Source organism: Excalfactoria chinensis, chromosome 12, assembly GCF_039878825.1.
Source record: "Excalfactoria chinensis isolate bCotChi1 chromosome 12, bCotChi1.hap2, whole genome shotgun sequence".
NCBI classification, from domain to species: domain Eukaryota; kingdom Metazoa; phylum Chordata; class Aves; order Galliformes; family Phasianidae; genus Excalfactoria; species Excalfactoria chinensis.
In genome coordinates this window covers 16,981,134-17,001,798 of record NC_092836.1, presented here as the reverse complement: position 1 = coordinate 17,001,798, position 20,665 = coordinate 16,981,134, and the positions used below count along the sequence as shown (strand labels likewise).

The 20,665-nt window shown below is 47.2% G+C and overlaps 1 long non-coding RNA gene across 1 annotated transcript; it reads left to right on the top strand.

Annotated features, from left to right (window-relative positions):
- Nucleotides 1–856: 856 nt before the first annotated feature.
- On the top strand, nucleotides 857–3,789 carry LOC140257612 (uncharacterized). Its single transcript, XR_011905085.1, has 3 exons — nucleotides 857–1,176; nucleotides 3,541–3,586; nucleotides 3,733–3,789. It is a non-coding gene; the product is annotated as an uncharacterized lncRNA (long non-coding RNA).
- Nucleotides 3,790–20,665: the final 16,876 nt, after the last annotated feature.

The window sequence follows — 20,665 nt, the reverse complement described above, 5'->3', positions numbered from 1 at the left end:
GCAGGGCAACGCTGCCTGTGTGGCAGCAGGAGAATGAGCAGATAGGTTTCCCCATGTCTCTCCCTGACAGAGACACAGGGATTTATTTTGCTTACTTTCTTCTTCAGTTCCTGCTCTGCCTGCTAGCCATTCCAACTGCATGTCTGGTGTCGGGTTGCTCATCAGTTTTCTTACCTAGGAACGGGAAATAACAAAAGCACTTCATGTGCTGAAGTAGTTTTTCTTGAAGGGATAAAACACTGCTGCTGCCAGCCGCTCTATTTACAACTTAGAGTGCAACTCAGTGTCCCGTTGTCACTGTGAGCACCAATCTTCTCAGATGCAATGCACGCATTGGAGAAATAGGAACTGCTTTGATGTAATGATTTGCCTTTTAGGGAGCATACGGGATCAGTTAAGGCAGAATAACCTGCAGAGCAGAACACTCTGGTGGGATGGGCATTGCCCTACTGACTTGCCAGATGCTGGCTGAGTCTGGGCCAAGTTGCTGAATGAGCTGTAGTTTCTTTTGTCTTCCTGGCAGGTTGCAGTGCAAATTGCTGGTCTGAGAGTCAGCTCTACCGGCTGCACAGAAATGCAGTAGATGTGCTGTGACCAAATGACATCACGTGTCAGGAAGGGATCTCCTGCTGAGAACAGCTACAGGTGATTGCTCTTTGCCTTGCAGGGCCAGAATCTGTCCTCCAGTACCTACACGAGGTGAGTGCGATTTATCTGTGAATATCATCCATCTCCAGTACATTTTCCTGTAAGTTTCTGCTGTGAGTTTTTATTGATCTTGACTCAGTGACAGTAAATAATAAAACTTCCATCTCAAAATGTCAAATCTGCTTTACAGACCTGAATTTTCCTTCCTGTGCTGGAGTTCCTCCAATCCCCAGGAAGACTGATGTGAGATGAAACCAAAGTCGCAATGGGTGGTCACAAGGAACAAACCACTGCCATTAAGACTCTCACATTCGTTGGTTAAATCTCATTGCAGTGACATCTGTAAACAAAGCTAAACTGGGAGGAGCTGCAGAGAGATGTTGACAAATGGGAGGGCTGGGCAATCGCAGGTGACCAGAGCTGCTGTTCTGCTGGTGATGGAGCAGCATGAGCCGTTGCTCTTCATCACACTGGAGGGGAGAGTGCTGTCCCAGGACTCAAGTAGCTCATCTGCAGCAGAGATGAAAGGTGTTTCTCTTAACAACTTTTGTATCATGGTCAACTTTCTCCATTACTGCCTATCAACAATCTTGCAATCAATGATGCTTTTACCCACTATCTCCCAATCAGCTATCTGGTTATGATATAACTATCTCTCTAGCAACTATTCTGCTATCCGCAAAGCACCTCTCCACCAATAACCCGTCATGCTATCTGCTGTCTACCCACTACCTGTATCACCATCAGCTATCTATCTCTCTATCAGCTCTCTATCAGCTATCTATGTCACTATCAACTATCTTGCCATCCGCTAACTATCTGTACAACAACTGTCTCTATATCCTCTAATTCGTCATTTACTGCTACCAGTCCCTGACCACCCCACCCTGCTCTCAGCTGCAGGGTTGGGGTGCACGGTGGTACTGCATGGAGCCGGGGGTGAGACTGCAGGAAATATTTGTGTAAAAAACGCTCATGGAAAGTCCAGTGTGTGAACAAGTAGGAAACTGATCTGGTGGAGGACTCACCCAGAGGGTGGTGATGCACTGAACAGGTTGCCCAAGGAGGCTGTGGATGCCCCATCCCTGCAGGCATTCAAGGCCAGGCTGGATGTGGCTCTGGGCAGCCTGGGCTGCTGGTTGGTGACCCTGCTCATAGCAGGGGGTTGGAACTGGATGAGCACTGTGGGCCTTTGCAACCCAGGCCATTGTATGATTCTGTGAAGTGCTTTGTGATCAGTCTGGGTGCTGATGCTATCTTGATGAGTTCTATCCTTCCCTTCTACTAGTTCTCTTTCATATGAAGCATAGAAAAACAGTTGTAATGTTAATGAAGATGGGTTTTTTTTCTTGCAAAAGGCATATATATAATTGCAGGGATATAAAACATCTGTGAAATGTGTATTGCATATCTGTATCTGTCCTTAATTGTTGCAGTTTTTCCCTTTGGATTCTGGAACCGCAAACTGCGGAGGGTTATTGGATCTTTATTGCTTCTGAGTTGCTGGATTGCTATTTGGAAATAGAGGCTGTGGAACATCACTGATCTGACTTTGCTTCCTGCGCACTACAGCTTTAAATTTCTAAAGAGCTCCAGCAGCGTGTTAAAATAAGAAGCGGGTGCAGTTTCCACTTCCTGGGGACTCGCTTTTGTTCTTTCCTGGTTTTAGTCTAAAATAAGTCATTCCCAATAAAAGCCTATTTTTGTTCTTGGTGGGTGGGAAGAACTTACCTCCCTCGGTTCTCACACCGTGCACATTGCCATGATGTTATGCACGCAGAGCGTTAGTATCTGGGAGATGGCAGGTAAAGGTTGCAGGTACTTTGACCTGCTGGTCATGTGCTGGAAGCAGGAATTAAAGTTCCTCTCTGAAATATGGAGATTCAGAGGTATTGGCAGCATTGTGCTTTCCACCCCTCAGTGTTCTGTAAGTGTTGGAAATGTCGGAAGGGATCACTTGAGCTGTTGTGTGAGGAAAGCCACCCTGGTCTGTAGAATGGAGATTTGAAAGGCATGGACTCAAAACACAAGTGCTTAGGAGAAGGTGTGCTGCGGTCAGCTAAGAGGGCAAATGTTACTGCTACGGCTTGCACAGGAGATGCTTAAATCACAGATATAGAAAATTGAGCTGAAGAAGTCATTATTGCTTTCCCTCTGCTCCCCAGGGCACGAGCTTTAATACCCAAACCATTTGTGACAGATGACTGTTCAGCCTGTTCAGAAAGATTCAAGTGAGGGAGACTTCACAACTTCCCAAGGCAATCTACTCCAGTGCTCAACTGTCCTAGCCATTATTCACGTTTCATCTGTGTAGGACACAAAGGCTGACACGGCTTCTATACCAAAATAAAGGGGCTTTTAGAAAATATGGGATCTTTAATTGCAGTGAGCTGGTTCTCCTGTGATGTGAGAGATGGTTCCATCCTTGCACACTGCGTTTTGGGACCAGGGTTGGGCCACTGGAAGAAAGCAGCTCTCTGGTCACCAGTTCCAGAGCTGCTTTCCAGCCTGAGGACCTACAAACTGACCTCTCCTTCAGATGTGAGAATGGGGCATGGCTGACAGCGTCCTCCTCGTCCTGCCAGCACTGTCTCACCCACTGTGAGGTATGCAGGGAAGGAAGGGAGAAAAAGGGAGGAGGGAATCAAATAATGTGCCAGAAGGTCTGAGGACTTCTCATGTGAGAAAGAGAGGCAAAAATGTATAGGAAGAGACTTGGACTACTGGTGGCTGTACACTGTTATCAAAGTGGAAATGTTGATGCTCATCTACGCTTTATGTTTGTGTCAGTTGCCCTCTGCAGAAGCACTGCTAGGTGGGCTGGAAGTGCTGATGTGTTAAGCTGTCATGCAGGGCATGTTTCAGCCACGACTTGTCATTCACGTTGTGCAGGATGCTCAAGAAGCTGTCCAACAGGGTTCTATTGGACCAGCAGCAGGTATGTGGACACCTTCTGCCCCTCTTGCAGCTGGTAGGAAACGGGGAGCAGCTGAGAGCTGTGTGACAACACCCTTAGACTAGCAAGCCATTCTCAGCTCTCAAAGCTCTACTGTCAGAATTTTAACTGACAGCTTTAACTGATAGCTCTTTACATTGCCATCTGCTGGAAGGAGAGCGGGGAGCCAGGAGCTCTACCTTAACCGACCTCTGGATCGGGCAGCTTTCCCTGAGCTCTTTGTGGCCAAGGCAGATAACATCTTCCATCAGCTCTCATCCTGACAGGTATTTCAATTCATCAGTAATAATTTAATTAAGGTGGCCAAGTGGAATAAATCTAATAGATACCTCTAGGTTCTACAAATGCCTTAGACCTGAGCACATTATTTGGTATGAAAGCGTTAACTGTGCATGGTTTCATTCTTGTGCGGAGAAAGAATGACACTCTTTTCTTTATCAGCCATTTTGGTGCTGTCTTTTTTTTAATCATTTCAGGCTTTGAACTCTTGCTCTGAAAGAGAGTCTCTGTCTCTTCATCTTCAGCATCTGCCAGGTCCGGAGGCCTAATCAATGCAGGTTATTGATAGCGAATCAATTAATGCATACAAAGGATCAAAATTTAGGAGCTTTCACTAAATTAATAAGTGATTCCAAGTCTTTTAACAGAGTGTCTCAGATAAGGGCCTCTCAGTCTTCTGGGACAGCAGCCTCCAGTCCTGTGTTTCCAAAGACAAAGAGATGGAGAGACAGCTCTACTTTTACTTTTTCTTTCCCCTCCCCCCCATTTAAATAACCTGGTTTTCTCAATAGGAAGCACTTAAAATCTGAGTCTGGAATGGCTGCCAAGAAGCAGGTCCTAACTGAAAAGAACAGATTTATCTGCAAGAAGATGTCACGGCCTTGCTCATCTGAGTCAGGTAGGGCTGGCTTTCACAAAAGCCAGTTTTATATAAGATACCAGCCAATGCTAGAATCCAGGTTTGCTTCAATAGCAGATATATCTGAAATTGGGCTACCAGCTCAGGAACAACTAGATGCTGGAGAGCCTGGAACTGCATCCCTTCTGCCCTGTGTGCTGGGCTCCAGCCAGACCTCTTGCAGTTAGCTTATATACCCTGCTGGGGAGCATCAGACACAGACCTAGCACAGACCCTGCCCCCCAGCTCTCCCAAGGGACTGGGTTACCAGGAGCTGCTTGCCAGTTACTGCTGCTCTTCCACCTTTTGACCAAGGGAAAAGCACCAACAGTAGGAAATGAGGGCACCTATGTCAGTTTCTGTGCATGTAGTGCTGCCTGCTCTCTTCTCCTGTTTTCCTGCTTAGTGAGAGGGGTCATTCTTTGAAATGCCAGAAACTCTCCCGCTGTGACAGTAATTATCAGGGATGGAGTGGGAGCTGGGAAGTAAATTACAGGAGTACAAATACAGCATGGATCTCATTGAAGTTGAAGAATGGTTCAAGTCATTCCTTGAGTCCCACTCAGAAAGCCATGGAGACGCTCTCTCCCTCTTTGTGCCTAACGGTGCTGTTGGGTCTGGGTCCCTAACTGGCACTGGGGTTTGTGCAGTGTCACTGGGCTGAGCAATAGGCTGACCAGGGACCACCAGAAGTGATCTGATGGGCTGGCCCTGATTTTGTGCTTGATCCCACGATGCCAGAGCAATCTCTGGACCAAATTCCTGCAAGCTTTTCCCGTAAGCTTAAGTTGCAAGCCATTTTGTGCTAAAGAATAGTATTCTTACGTGCCGTGTGAGTGATTCCTTGTGACTAAAATGTCTGCAGCTCCCAAAGCTTCTAACTAGGAAATTATGCCAGAGGTGCTAGCATTTAGATTGAATACACTGCGATTTACAAATGTAGCTCTTGTCACTGCTGATAGCAGAATTGTATCTAAGTTCCAGACTTACTGGGTCAAACCATGTAATCAAAGGACTGTCTTTTTTCTGCCATACTCTCTCCTGATCTGTGCCTGGCTGTCTATTGCAACCCATTGTCTGTTTCACTGCTGGCACTGTAATGCAGTGTTATCTTCATCTGCCTGCCTTTGGACTTAAAACAGCAACACAGCTGATGTTTGTTGATCTAATCCACTGGTGATGACCTGATCTTGCCAAAGAGTTGTACTGCTTGCCACGTGGTGCTGTGGCCAATGGACACTGCGGTTGGCATTGCAGGCCACGGCTTGAGTCACATCTGAGAGGAGGACAAGGTTAACTCTTCCCCCCGGATCAGAGAGATGAGCTGAGTGAGTCAGAAAAGTGGATCTCTGAGGGTGCAGTGCTGCTATTCTTTGTTTCGGTGTCTACTGGGAGCTGCTGTGCTGCATCTTGCTTACTTCAGGCAGGGTTTGCAGCCCTTAGATGTGCTCTGCTTTGCCATTCTACCACTGCTTCCAGTTTCCTCCTACAAATGCCTGCACTTACTGCCTGCAGTTCTCCGCAGCCGCGTGTCTCAGTAACTGCTTAACCTAGAAATCCACTGCTAAAAAGATCTGACACCATAACACCCTGGAAAAGACTCCTCTCTCCTCCCTCCCCCTCCTCTGCTCCTTCTCTTTTCTTTTCCCAGGATATATGAAAAGCTGTAACTACCAAATCAAAATCTATTTGATTTTTGTACTCCCTTGATAACCGGGCAGCTGATCTCTATCACCCGGCTGAAGCTTATCTGCTGCCTCCAGCCTCCCTGCTGCAGCAATTGGCTCCTGCGGGGACAGCGCTGGGTTATAAAGTGAGACTGATATCGTGGTCAGGGCCCTTTGCTTTCTGACTGTGACCATTGTTACAGAGATGTTCCTGAGCAAGTGGTTCAGTTTGCTGGGAAGGCAAGGAGGAAGAACTGGGCCGCTGGGATTTAAAGGTTCAAAGGGATATTTTTAATCTCTATCTTCCTTTTCCATTTAAGTTGTGAAGTGATGCTGAGGAACATACAGGGTCAACAGCATAGGCTAAAGCCAAGGCAATGGGCTGGTGGATTTTCTTCAGGCTTCCCAGGTGAGATTTTAGCCTTACTTGGTAGGCACTGACCCACATGCGGGGTGTTTTGTTTCTGCCAGTTTTGAAAACAATTTTTTGTAGAAGGAAAAAGTGACGATTACTGTGCTTAAGAGTATTTCTTGTCTTGTTTCTTTTACCTGCACTTGTAACTTTTCTGTAACGTTGGGATGAGCCTAGGAGGATGCTGAAGAGGCTGCAGATCCTTATCTGCACAGCTGCAGGAACGCAGCTCATTCCTTAAGCCTGGCAGGATGTGGGAACAAGAGCATTCCATTCCCATCCTTTGCACCTAAGTCAGGCCCTAATTGTAATGATTCCATTGTCTGGAGCCCCTGGTAAAGGCTGCACTCAGGTAAGCACCTTTCAGTGGCCAGGATGGGAGATGAGGAAGCACAACCTGCTGTGTGCACACAGCTCTGTGTTTAGGGCACTGGGCTGTTCCTTTCAAAGCTATTTTCTGTGTGTCTATTAATTGATACAAGTGAAACAACACACCAACTCTTGCACTGAGTGTTCCCGCAGTGCCTGCTTGCTGTATCAGGGTGTTCACCCCAATGTGAACTTGCACAGCTGAGTTATAATCCTTTTAGCCAGGCTGAGAAATATGACTTTGGCATTGTTCCCAAGCACTCACACTGACCACAGAGATAAGTGTAGGATTTTTTTTTGCTTTCAAGTGGGCAGAACTGTTCCAGTTAGTGCAGTTAGTGGTCCTTGTTTGCAGCAGCCCAGAGCAAGCCAAGGTCCTAATGTACTGCAGGACTCTGTAGCTTGGCTCTGGTGCTGCCACTGACAGCATCAGTTGGATGTGTCTGAAACCCTGCCCACTGCTGAGGCCCTCTTCTCTGCACCTGGCAGTGCAGGGAGGCACTGTGGTTTCATGGCTTGCAATGAATAAGGTGTAGGTGTGAATATAGCTCTGCTTTGAATGGGGGGGAAAAAAACCCACAACTTCCTAGACAGTAGTTCTCCATCGTCTAGACAGATTATTTGGTAATCTGAGACTGTTAACTGTGAGTGGTCAAGGTAGCAAAGCTCAGCTGCAGGCAGTGAGCAGCCGTGTGCAGTTGTCCTCACTGAGCAGTGGAGTGCTGTTGTTTAAGGCACCAGAATGAAGAGCTACTACCTTCATGGTGGTGTGAGGGAAAATGGCCTGTTCTGCATTAGAGTGGAGCTGGAACAGAGTGTAGCGTGTTTGTTTCCACAGCACAACGGGCACCTGCTAACTGCTTCCAAGGAGACTTCACTGTTTGCAATCACATGGCCATGCCCTGCTGCTCTCCTGGTTGAATTAAAATGGTTGCATCTCAGTTTCATGAATAAATTCTTTAAAAAGGTACATGCTTATATTTGCCTGCATGTATCAGACCTTGCCACATAAAAGCAGGAGTAGAGTTGTTCTCCTTTCTGTATTTCACAGTGATTGAGGAGAAGGGGCATGGGCCTCGGTGTAAGACAGTTTATTCCGTCTGATGGCTTGTTATCCTCCCTCACTTCGCTTCTCTCCATTACATCAAAGTGGTTTTTAAAGGCAGCAGTATGGCCTTACCACCTTAATAAGAAAATTCATTCTTCTTGCAATGCTTATTTGGAAACGTGGGCTATCATTGAGACTGTCATTTTAGGGCTGCATTTAGAAGAACTGGATATGCCATTGGCTTCTAGCACTGACCAAAATGCGTTTGTTAGATTTGGTCTGAATGGAGGCAAAAAGTGGGAAGTATGTCTATTCAGAATAGCCCTGCAGGAACACACAGCTGTTAATGTTGCATTCTGAATCTTGATGACATGGTAACAGACCATTATAAATGTTGCTCTTCTGCTGTCTGGTACCACGCTTCTATTACAGGATGGGTCCATTGCAATGCAACTTGCACAGCCTGTCACAGAGCTTGACCCCAAGTACTTGGAGATGTGTATTGGCCAGAGGTGCACTATGCCTGACACCTGCTGAATGCACTCTGGATGTGCTTGTTGCCTCCTGCTCTCCAAGAAAACAAGAGTGATGCAAACAACAGCAGCCATTCTGCGTAAGAGGTGTTGGAGTTTCTTCTTGACCCTGCAGCTTTCACTTGGAGTGTTGCTCATTCACTCTACGTAGCCTAGTGGGACAGCTTTCTGGCGAGCAGCAGGTTGGATGTTGGCTCCTTGCTATTGCTGTCTTGGTGCATGAGGCTGCTCAAGCTAGGTGCTTTACTGGAGTCCATCCCTGCCCCTACGGGCTGCTCAGGATCCTTCTGTGTTCCTTGTCTTGAGTAACATGGTGAGACTGGGCTAACCTCAATGTGAAGCAGGTTTTAAGAGTGAGGCTTGTGTTGGGGAGCCATAAGGAGCAACAGGAGTCCTGACTGCAGAGGCATCAGGAGGTGTCCTGGCCCCAAGGGCTGCCAGGATGTCACTGTAGCCTTAGGCACATGGCTGCAAAAGAAGGGGGAGAAATGCTGTGAGAGAATGAATGGAAGGGGGTAGGAATAGGGATTGAATCCAGCTCCTTCTTCCATAGGGGAAAATTAACATTTCTTTTAAGCCAACGAGGTGGCAGAGCCTGGCTGCACAGAGATAAGCATGTACGGCAGCTGCCCAGTGGGATTTTACAGGTTGACAGCATTTAGCATGCTGCATTTAACAGTTTCAGAGCCAGCTCTTCCCAGTGAGATGACACGAGGTGAAAAAGCTGCAGCGAGCAGGTGAGGTGCAGGTGCTGTGTGCTACAAGATGTGGCTGCTCCTCTCTGGCCTGAGGCTTGCCTGGATGAAAGAAGAGGGTGAAGCAGGTGTGTGTGAAGGACATGATTCATGGCTCTGCTGCCTGGTGAAGTGACAAGTTGTTTGGTGAGGACTCTGACAACTGGCTGGCTGTGCTGCTTATGCAGGCGGGTGGGTGCTGTCATAGCTCTGTGTTTGACAGATGGGGCCATCCCTGAGGGGTGGGCAGGCCACACTGGTTGTGGTGGTGAAGCCAGTCTGCACTTTCTTGCTTGGCTGTTAGTCTGGGACACTGGAACAGTCTGGCTTAAAATGGTACTTTTCTTCTTGGGGAGAATGGGGAGGGTTATTCTCAGCAGCCTGTAACAGCGGGAGGCTGGAGTTTTGTCTTGGTGCACCCAGGGGGTCCTTCACGTGGAGCTGGGGGAGACCACAGGCATCTGAGAATTTGTCATGGAACCTTTCAAGAAGAAGAGGGGTTTAATGTGGATCTGTTGTTTAAACCTGTTTCACCACCACTGGCTTGCTGTGTAAGGAAATTACAAGATGAGGAACCACCCGCTCAAAGGAAGAAAAGAATATTCTGCATCTCCTTTTTTTTTTATACAGAACTGCAGGGCAACATTGACAATATGAAGTTAGTCTGGGCAGAGGAAGTGAACCGTCAAATCTCTGTGGAGAGAATGAGGACTGTAATGCTTGCTGCTGAGAGCAGCGCAAGGTCCCTCTTGAATATCAGTGGAAAATGATGATGAGATTTTCACAGGGCGGATATGCAAAACAAAATAGAGACATGGCTCGCGGTGAAGCACTGCCAGGACTACCTTGGTAGGAGGAAATAATCTTCATATCTTCTGGGAGACTCCTAAATTAAATGGCTGATGTTTTAGAAAATTGACACGAGTTATTTCAGGGCTGTATCCCCCAAGTTCTTATTACTGTGCTCTTAGGAGGATGTCCTGATTTTCAGCAATTAAACAAAGATAGGTAACTGTTTAACATTCTGTGGCTGAAGCCAGTAGCTGTATTAAATTACTGTGTGTGCAGAGACAGATACCATCCACAGGAATGGGGTTGGCCAAAATAAGATAATTAAGAGGAATGGAGTGACTCGCTGCCTCTGCTAGATTAGCGGCTGAACTGTTTGAGGGAGGAAAAGACCACGTGGCATTTTTGCTTTAACATTTGTACTAACAGTATTCCTTCTTAGCATCTATTCCATCGCAACTCTACCATCTCTTAAAACTCTATGTATAAAAACATCTGATATGGACAACAACTCCGTTGCTCTTTAACAACAGATGCCACGTGAAAGGGACTTCTCAGTCTGTTCTTCCAACGTGGTTCTTAGGGCTGAAAGCAGGGGATTGTGTTTCTGTAGCTAATAGGCAGTCTGGATGCTTCTCTGAGCCCCAGGCTCCCCCCATGTTGTTGCTCTCTGCCTCTCTCCAGTTAAAAGCAGATCTTAGCACAACTTCCTAGTATTCTTCAGTCACTCAGCCTGCCTGCATACATGATCACCAATAATCAGCTGCACAGTAGCAGCTTGTTTTCTGCTATCTGGCTTGTTGGAGATGATATATGAAGTATAAAGAATACTGTGAGATGTTTTTCTTAAGCTACGTTAAGCCCACTGTGCTGACAGCAGCAAAACAGAGCTTGTTTTGACAGGGAGTTGAGCTAATGTGACACATAAGCTAAATGCAGGAAAGATGAGGATCTCTATCAGACCCCGGTGATTTTTTCTTTTGTGGGTCATTTTAAAAAGCCTTTCCCCAGCGCTTGTTTTCTGAGCTGTCACTTTCTTCACAATGTGACTTTTTTTTTCCTCCTGTTGGTCTTTGTAGCTTCCAGCACCATTCAAAGGCTCGAGATTTATTTTAAGATTCCTGGATCATTACAGTATTGGTAGTGTTGCATCTGTATGTGGTGGCGATATGTCACCATGAGTCGTTGCTCCCAAGGAAACTGATGCAGCTTGACAGCAGGAAGGTGCTGTCCTGTCTCATGGCATGATTCTACTCCATGGGGCATATATGAAGAGTTAGGAGCCCAACATGGATGGCATAAGCCTGTAATTCCTATGTCTTCTCTCAGGCAAGCACGGGGAATTCAAATCATCTTCAGGGCATGGATCAGATGGAGTTTATTTCTTTTATTCTTTGCTGTAACCATTAGGGACAATTGCTACCCCAACAGGTCACTGAGCCAGCTCGTGTTCTGCATGGTCTGAAAGACAGATTGCTTCAGGTCTGGCATTTATTCATGCTGAGATGGACATGAATAAATCCTGTGCTCCAGTATGTAAGCTCCTTGCATAGCAGGGGTCAGGAAGGTCCCATTCCTTTATTTCCCCTCTGTACAATGTTGCATTGTGAGGGTTTTGCATTCTTCTGAAGGTTGAAGTATTTGAGGTTGTACGTATCAGAGTGCTGAAGGTCAGCGGCCCCTAAGAGTCTGCCAAATATCATTAATGCTCTTTCATTAATCACCTAGACTGGGGGCTCCTGCTGGTCTGTACTGGCATTCCCTTTGGGCCTACCCAGTTCCCTTGAAGGGCTGTGTGTACTCAAGATCTCTTCCAAGAGTGATGCCAGGAGGCAGCTGTTGTTTGCACCCAGTGACCAGGGTTGCAAAGCTTTCTTGTTCCATAGTGAGTTCCTTGGGGCCAGGGCTTCATCCGATAGCTAGGTTGTTTTTACCTGCCTCCTTCTGGTTTCTCCTCTGGGTAGTGGCATGCCCCTGCTACGTATATAGCAGGGAAGCCACAATGGTACGTGGAACTTCTATTAATAAAGAGCTGTTCAGATGCTTTCTGCTTGGTGAAGGTGACTTCTAAAACTGCTCACTCACAGAAGTGCACTCCCTGATGTCTTTCCCTCCTTGCATTCATGCTGTGTTGCCTGGATTCCAAAGATTCACCTTACAGCCCCACTGAATGGGATGAGACAGGCAGCCAGGTAAGCAGTGGGTGCTGTGTCAGTGACCAAAAGCCTTCTGCAGGGCCATGTCAGCCCTGGACACCTTGCTACCTGCAAGGACACTGAGCTGGGAAAGTGCCTCCCTCTGCCATGCCTCTTCTCAAACTGGTGGTCCAATAAAGCAATGGGTCTTGGTGCAGCTCTCAAGGACTGCGAGCTTGCAGAAGCACTAGGAGTTCATCAGAAGCATTCAGAAAGCTCTTTGGCTTGGCCTTCATAATGCCAAGCCTCTGTCTGCTTTCACTGGAGTCAGAAGCTGAGCTCACAGTGACCTCATCTGTGCAGAACAGAGCCAAGAAATGCAGCACTTATCTTGTTGCCTTGCCCATGGCAATGTCGGCAGCTGTCACCAGATCAACCTGGTCCTGGCAGGTATATGAAGGATGAAGAAAGTCCTTTAATAATTAGGAGAATTGATTAATAAGCTTCCTAATGTGTTGTTGTAACAACCTGCTGTTTTGTTTTGCCCTTGCAGGTACTGAGCAAGGGACAGAAATGAAGGGAGTGCAGTGCATGCAGTGGGGGAAGCTGCACAACCCCCCACTGTCACCAGCACAGGTAGGAACTGGGGAGAACCAATGCTCTGGGGAGTCAGGATTTGGGTGGCTGCAGGGAAGGGCTGTGACACTACATTGGGATGTAGCTTGAGAGGTAGAAAAACACACAGCCAGAGGCTCAGCTCGTGCAAACAGGGATGGCTCTGTGGATCAGTGCAGTCTAAACATTTTTAGTAAATGAGTTATAATGGGCTGCAGTGAGTGTGTAGCCTGAATGCTGCCCAGCGCTCCTCTTGAGAGCTTCAGAAGGCATCTCTGTCTCAGTAAAACAGTTGCTGGTAGAAGAGCCAGCCTCTTGTGCAAAGCAACACGTGTGTATTCTTCGTTCAGTTGGAGTTGGTCTGTTGCTTTTCGTTTTGTGCTCTTACTCTGCTGCCATATTTTTTTGGTTAAAAACTGCACCAGAGTGATACATTATAAATTATGGAAGTGCAAAAGCTGGTTTGTCTCCTCTCCCTCTCCAGTAATGTTGTGGATGGCATGTAGCTGATATGGGCAGTAGAGGCAGATCTCTAACCATGGCTTCCTGGTGTGGTAGTGGAGTCTATGCAGGGCACTGAGTCTCCCTGGCAGGTTCATGTGTGAAGCTCCATGAAGGAGCTCAGACTCAGGCTAGAGGTGCACTGTTCCTCCTATGTGCCTATTGTAAAGCTATCAATGGCCAGCACAGTGATATATTTGATAGCTGCTGCAATATCACATGCAGGCTCAGCGCTCCAGCCAGCCCAAAGCCACGTAATAAGATAGGAACCTTCTGGCCACTCTTTCAAGGAGATTTGCTTTGGCCAGAATCACTTTGATCTCCCAAGGCACTTTTCAATAGCACCTGTGTGCACGAGCACAGGTGTTACACTGCATCTCTGGTCTTGCTGAGGGCTACTAGCTGCATAGCAGAGTTTGACACTGTAATAATAAATGTCTTTTGTCAGATGAAATTAATCTTGGATTATCTGCTTCACCAATCCAAATACAGGCTCCTACATTAGCATCCGCTGTCCTTAGGCTTGAATCTCTCAGGAAATAGATGCAAATTGGAAAGCCAACGTAAGTTAACTGAGGTTGTAAATCCAGCCACATCACACGTGAGCCCAGGAGGCAGAGAACAGCTTTCAAACCACTTCCCATGAATTGAGAGTGAGCGCTGCACCCTCATACATCTCATTAAAGCCGTGGTGAGGAGTAGGCTTGCTGGTACAGTGACCATGTGCTTGAAGCAGCCACTCCCATCTGAGGAACAAAAAAATCCCATCTCCTACCTCCGGGCAGTGCAATTAAAAGAGTAATTTCAGAACAAACACACCAGAACTTAGTGAGGAGTCACTGAGGGCTGCGCTTGGCAGGTCTGCCCCAAGCCTGCTGTGCCGAGAGCTCTGATAGTCAGAGCAGCCCTCTGCACATCCCCCCTCATCCCTGCCTGCATTGCCTGCAGCATTGGGGTTGCATTTTAGTAAGGACCTGTCTGCATTTAGGTACGGGCAGCAGGACTGTCACAGTGAAGTAGTTTTGAGCCTGGACTGCTCAGGTGTGGGATGCTCCGTCACGGCTTTCCACACCAAAGCAATGCATGGAGCTGTGCTGTGTGAATGTTAAACCCTTTGTCTTTAGCCCATTTGTTTGGCATTTCATTTCAGGAAACGCTTTTGTTTCTTTGTTTGTTTCTTTGTCGTACAGTTCAGAGTACATCCCTCCAACCGGAGCATTAGAAACTTCAGAAGCATAGTGAGCTTGTGATTTAAAAACATGCTAGGAATGGAGTTAAGGTGCCTTTAACCACCTTTACTCTGCCCTGCAGCAATGCAAAGGAAAACAATTTATTTTTAAAGGTTATTGCAATCTAGAGCTTTAAAATCTAACGTCTTAATCATTACTGAATGGTTATTGAAGAAGTTTACCTTCTTCAGTCATAAACAACTGCTGAATAAAACGTGCCTCTCACATCTTGCACGATAGCATAGAAGTCTGAGCCACGTATCAACAAATGGAACAACTGTCAAATAATGATCATACTGAGCCAGAGAGAGCCCCCTCTGCTTGTTTTGTCTTCATCCAAAGAAGGAAAAGCAGTGTATCATAATCTGTATTTCAGTACAACTTCTCATTTGTCTGGTCCTGCCATCACCCACTCATGTGCTGAGCTTCATCTTCCTGGGGACTGTTGGCACGTTTTGTGCCAAGATTGACATTTGTTTTTCTAGCAGGAGAGCCAGTTCTGTCTTCTCGAAGCTCCAGTTTCCTTGCTTCTTGAGGCAGAGAGATGAGGGGCTGAAGAAGGGTCCTCATCGGGTGTGCAGCATGACTGACTTGCCCTGAGCCGCAGGGGCTGCTCTCTGGTCCTCACCTGTCCTCCCAGCATCTCGCCCATAAGGTTTGCTAGTTTGTCATGGGACTACACAGGAGAAGGAATCTGCCCCTCAGGCTGCTTTATCATAAAGGGATGGGAGAGCTTGGAGTGCTTGTTTTTCCATTTCTAAGATCTTTCAAGATGAAAAATCTGCTATTTTTATCAAAGGACACTTTTAATTTTTGGTTGAGCAAAGGGAAGTCCTTCGTACCGCGGGAAGTCTTTCATCTCTCTGTGCGTCTTTGCAGTTATGTATCCTCCTGTGAGCCATAGGACGGTGATTTCAAAAGCCATAACTTTGTCTTTACTGTTGTCTGTAATGTGAGAAAAGCTGAGCCAGTCACGCACTTTGAAATTCACCATCTTTCTAGGGAGGGGTGGGCAGGATCAGATGTGGATACGTATGGCTGCAAACGCTCCTGGCCGTGCTTGGGATGATGGAGTTGTGCACCTGCAGCTCAGCTGGGCAGGGCATCAGTGCACGCTGTCCTGCTTATCAGGTGCCTGTGTTGAGTTGCCATAGTCTGACACTACATTTGGAAAGCGTTTGCCGTCCTCTCCTGACAGCAGTCTGAGATCCATATTTTTTATGGCTGGTATAATCTGAAAATCAAGTACTTTTGGCAGTTTTTTGTAGCTCCATCTTGTACACTGTATTCATCTGAGCAGCTGCTGTTTGCCTTTAATCCGTCCAGATCCAATTATTTTAAGTATCCACAGGTGAAGCATTAGAGACCGCGTGTCTCTTTTGATTTTATTTTCTGAAAGGGGCTGTGTTTTGTGTCGTGACTGGGGGTGGGAGCTCTGTTCTTGGTCACCCTCTGGCAAGTGATGTGATGAGCTTCAGTCCTCTCATAGGAGCACACATTCTGCACCACACCTCAGCTCACAGTGCAGCTGGAAGTCCTTACTGTGCTTCATGTGAGCAGGAGAGCCTTGCACCCCCAGCCCCATCACTTGCTCAGTCTGGTTTTGTCAGAGAGCAAACATTTATCCAGCGTTATCTTTCTCTTGAAAGTAAAAGCAGTGATACCAGAGGCTTCTATAGCAGGATGGTCTGAACTGGCACATGTATGAAAGTGAGGAAAACAACAGGAAGAAAATGGTTATGTTAGCTCAGTGTTCCTCAAATGCTTCATGCTGTTGTTGCTGTCTGAAGTGATAACGAAGTCTGGGCACTCCCCTTGTGCACTTCCTGTGCAAGTGTATAAAGGTACCAGTGGTAGCAGCGCTGTGGCAGCGTAATTGCTTCATGTTGTGTTTTTTGAGAGGCTGCCTGTGAAGGGTTAGGGTGTGCAGTGAATGCAAGAACAAGGTTTGTTTTGCCTGAGTTCATAGCTGCATGTTCAGCATCCCACTAATCCTCTTTTCCTCCCTGGACTGTGTTCTTTGAGAGCTCCTTGGGGGGATTTGGATCCATCAGTGAAAATCCCAATCTATTACAGAGCCATGAGGGTCTGTGGAAATGCACCAAACCCAAACCTGACTGTCAGCACCTCTAAAACTGAGGCAGCCTGAATGAGAGGCTTCCCTGCCTCTAGGTTTAGTTCATGCTGGGATTGGTGAGACATGGACGTGGCTGACACTGGGGAGTCAGGCTCAGCATGACCACGGCCCAGCAGGGAACTGTGCTGTGTTCTGGGCCAGCTCCCTGCAGTGCTGGGGCAGCAGTGCCAGGTAGGAGGTACAGGCACTTCTATGGGGAAGTGGGGGCAGTGTTTGGAGAGAGACCCAGTGAAAAGCCTTCATGGCATGGGTGTCCTCACCAAGAGGATGCTTCACAGGCAGGTGATTCCTCACTAATTTTTTGAGCTAGCAAAAGCTCATTCTGGGAATATTTGTTGATATTTAGCAAAAAAAGGTTTGTTTCCTCAGCCCTCGCCCAAACAGGCTGTTACCCCTTTGCACCAGCTGAGGCCACACGTGGACATGGGGCTGGTGGGGCAGCACCCGCCTGCCCAGAACAGACAAAGCCCATTAAGAGTTAATGCCTGCAATTAGAAATGAGCCCTGTGGTTTCAGAAAGATGACAGTGGGTGTGAAACGCTGTAACATTCCCATTAATTTGAAATGTCTCCTTTCTGGCTAGAAAGAGGTGCCCAGATTTTTTAGTCAATATTAATTTTACACTTGGCACCACAGGAGAGTGTGAACTGCTGAGTTCACAAAGGGTCCATCTAATAAACAGACAATGGAAAATCAGAAAAGCGAAGATTGAGTTCACTTGCCCAGGTGATGAGAGCATAATAACCATAAGGGCTGCAGAGGGCAATGGAAAATTCTGAGCAGTACCGAGGAGCTGCAGTGAGTGCTGTGCCTCAGCTCTGCCATGGACATGGGAGGAACGCAGGAGGGATGGCCTTGTGTTGTGCCAGAGGGAGCAGTCCTGGGCCTGGGATGACAAGCAGCTGAGGAAGGGTTCACATCACCGGTGTGCTAGAGGAGGGGAAGAGCTGGAGGAGAAAAGCCAGTTGTTCCTCTGCAGATGAGCCCCAGGCTGATCTCCATGTGATTTCCTTTAGAAAAGAGTTGGAGATTTTGGATGCGTGCTGCCTGTTGGGTCTGCTCTGCCCCTTCCTGTTTGGATCACCTTGCTGGATTACTGGGTTAAGTGAGCCGTTCCCAGCCTGGCAGCCTGCAGAATGCCGGGCATCAGGCTTTTAAGTAGCAATGCTCAGCCAAGGGAAGGCTGCAGCAGAGAGATGAACTCCGTTCCAAAGAACCAGATGCTGCTACCTGTCTGATAAACCCAGAGGTAACTCTCTGGGAGCAGGAGATAATTATCAGTAAAACAGATTGCTTTGAGAGATACGTTTACTGCCTTCCCTTAACTCTCGAGCAGTCTGCACAGCAGGTTTCTCTTACTGTCTAGGTGCCAGCAGGGGACTGTCCAGCACCAGAATCATGTAATTTCAGCAGTGTATGGCAACTGATCTGTGGGCACTGAGAGCTTATGTGTATCTTTGTGCTTCCTGCCTCAACCTCTGCATTCTTTGTGGGACAGCATGCTCCAGGCCTGGATGGCAGGCTAAAGACTCCATTCTCTGCTTTGGCTGAGGTTATATTTCATCTCTTGGTTCATGCAGATTCTGAATTCTACCTTGATTGAAATGGAACCCAGGTAACAAAATCAAAGCCCCTGTCTCACTCCCAGCCGTGGAAGTTCCCCACCAGCCCAGCACCAGGTTACTGATACTTTACTTCCATTCTCGTGGTGCTGTTACCATATTCGATCTGGCTATTAAAGTAGCAAGGTGAAAGAGTAAGGAAACACCTGCCTCTGCATTATCTGCCTGTGACAAGCTACCACTGGATGCCGTGTCTGATTATCTGCAGTGTCCAGGACTGATTTCTGGATGGGAAAAGAGGTCCAGCCTGCTCAGCACAGCAGGCAGCTGGCACTGAGATGAAAAAAGTGAAATCTGGGGCATCTGAAGTCCAAGAAGTCCAGGTGGGAAAACAGAACAAAGTGGAATAAGGGGCTATATGTGATGTGTGTGTGTGTGTGTGTGTGTGTGTGTGTGTGTGTGTGTGTCAAGAGAGAGCCGAACTGGGGCATTCCTTTGGGAGTGTGAAGAATTCCCAGAGCCCCTGTTGTAAAAAAGATAAAGGAAGGTTTGCAGAGAATCCCTAGAATAGCAGGAAGGTGGACAGGTCTGGGGACACAGAGTGCAGGCAAAATACAGCCTGGGTTCTGAGGTGTGAGGCTGTATGCGGTGCTTCTGTCTGCAGGGGCTCAGCAGTGGCTACATGCCCTTTCCCTGCAACCAGGAGACTCATCCTGGAGCCCTTGGGCTGTGAAATGAGGACTTGGACCTCTCACAGCATCATGCTCCCAGAGGACAGGAGGTCTGAGCTGCGTGCTGTTTTGCCCTTGATGTACCAGCAGGAGAGCCTGCTGTCAGGGCTGGCGTGCAGCACAGGGGAGAATCCTGTTTGCTAGGAGCAATGGCTGGGGGTGAAGGAGGAGTGAGAGAGGCTGGAAGAGCTTGGTCAGCCTAACTCCTGTCCTAACCTTCCTGGTCTGTAAGTGGACAAGGTCTTCGATAGACGTTTCTGCTGTGAAATGACAACTTCTCTTTCAACTCTTCATAGTGTGAAGGCTTCATAAGTACACTTGCTGTTACCTTCCTTTTCTCTCTGTCTTTAGATGTGATCATCTGTCAATTCATCTTAGCAGCCCAGTTTGGTGGTGGCAAAGACCACAGCGGGCTCTGCTCTCTAATGGGACAGCTGATGTGATCAGGCCAGATAGGTTAACCTGAGAGATGTGCACCTGTTCCAAGATAACCATCCAATTAGCAAAATGCTTTGCTTGGTCAAATCAGTGCATTGCAGAACTAGTTGAAAACAACCTTTTCATGGCTCATGAGCGTGTAGCAGCTACTACTGCAAGATGGCTTTGGCATATATTAGTACTGGGGAAATGTTGTTGAGCTTCACTGGTTCTTCAGTACAGTATGTTTGTAGGGAGGCCCACTCCCACAAATGGGGTATGTGAGAGGGAAGATGTGCGTAGGAAGATGTGTGTGACTCTATACCCTGCTCTCATGGCCCTCCTTTCATTGCAATGTCTTTCACCTGGCTGCTTTGTGAGCATGTTGATAGCTTCTTCTTGCTCCTCTACTCTGTCACAGAACATAAAATCTTGGCAAAACAGATCTGCGATTTGGATCCAGAACTGAACATTTGAGCAGCCTTGAATGCTAATGAATTGCCAGGACTGGAAGGTTTCATCTGAGGTCTGAGGAGCTCAAGGATGAAATGGCTGAATTGCCAAAGGTGGTGAGTAACATTCCTCTTAAAAATTTCCTGGTCTGGGGAGGACCTCAGAAACTGAAGGCTGGGCATGTATAGTATATAAACTAGTAAAAGCCATAGTAGGGAAAACACTAGTCAATAATGGATAAATACAATCAGCCTAGGAATAAACAACCTGCTTTCTGCAGAGACAAGAGGTTTGGCTTGCAAGCATCTGATTTCTGACTGTGTAGATATGGGTGATACTGGATTTCTGTAAGACTTCTGGCAAATGAAATTGGGAAGCTGAGCAGCCATCGTTTAGGAGAAGGTTCTAAGCTGTGTAAATGACTGGCAGAGAGATTGGAAGCAGAGAGTAGGAGAAAATGGGAGAAATGTGATGTGTGTGGAAGGATGTTGCTAAGGCAGTTGCATGGGTCTGTGCTGGAGACTGAGCTGCAGAACGTGTTGAGAAATGAGCAGAGGGCTTCAAACTTTGCTGAGAAGATTAAGCTGTTCAGGACTGCAAAGACAATGGTCAGCTGGAAAGCTTTTCCTGCTGGAAAGCTTTGAGATGGAATGAGTGGGCAGTAAAATGGCAGGTGGAATTTCATGTAAATAACCAAAGTGAGGCATGCAGAGAAAACATCCTTGCTGTGCACGTAAAAGGATGGGCTTTGAGTTTGTACAGCATTAAACAAGAGGTCACCTTCAGCTTGGAAGAGACAGAAATGAGAGGGATTGCAGTAAGGGTGGAAGA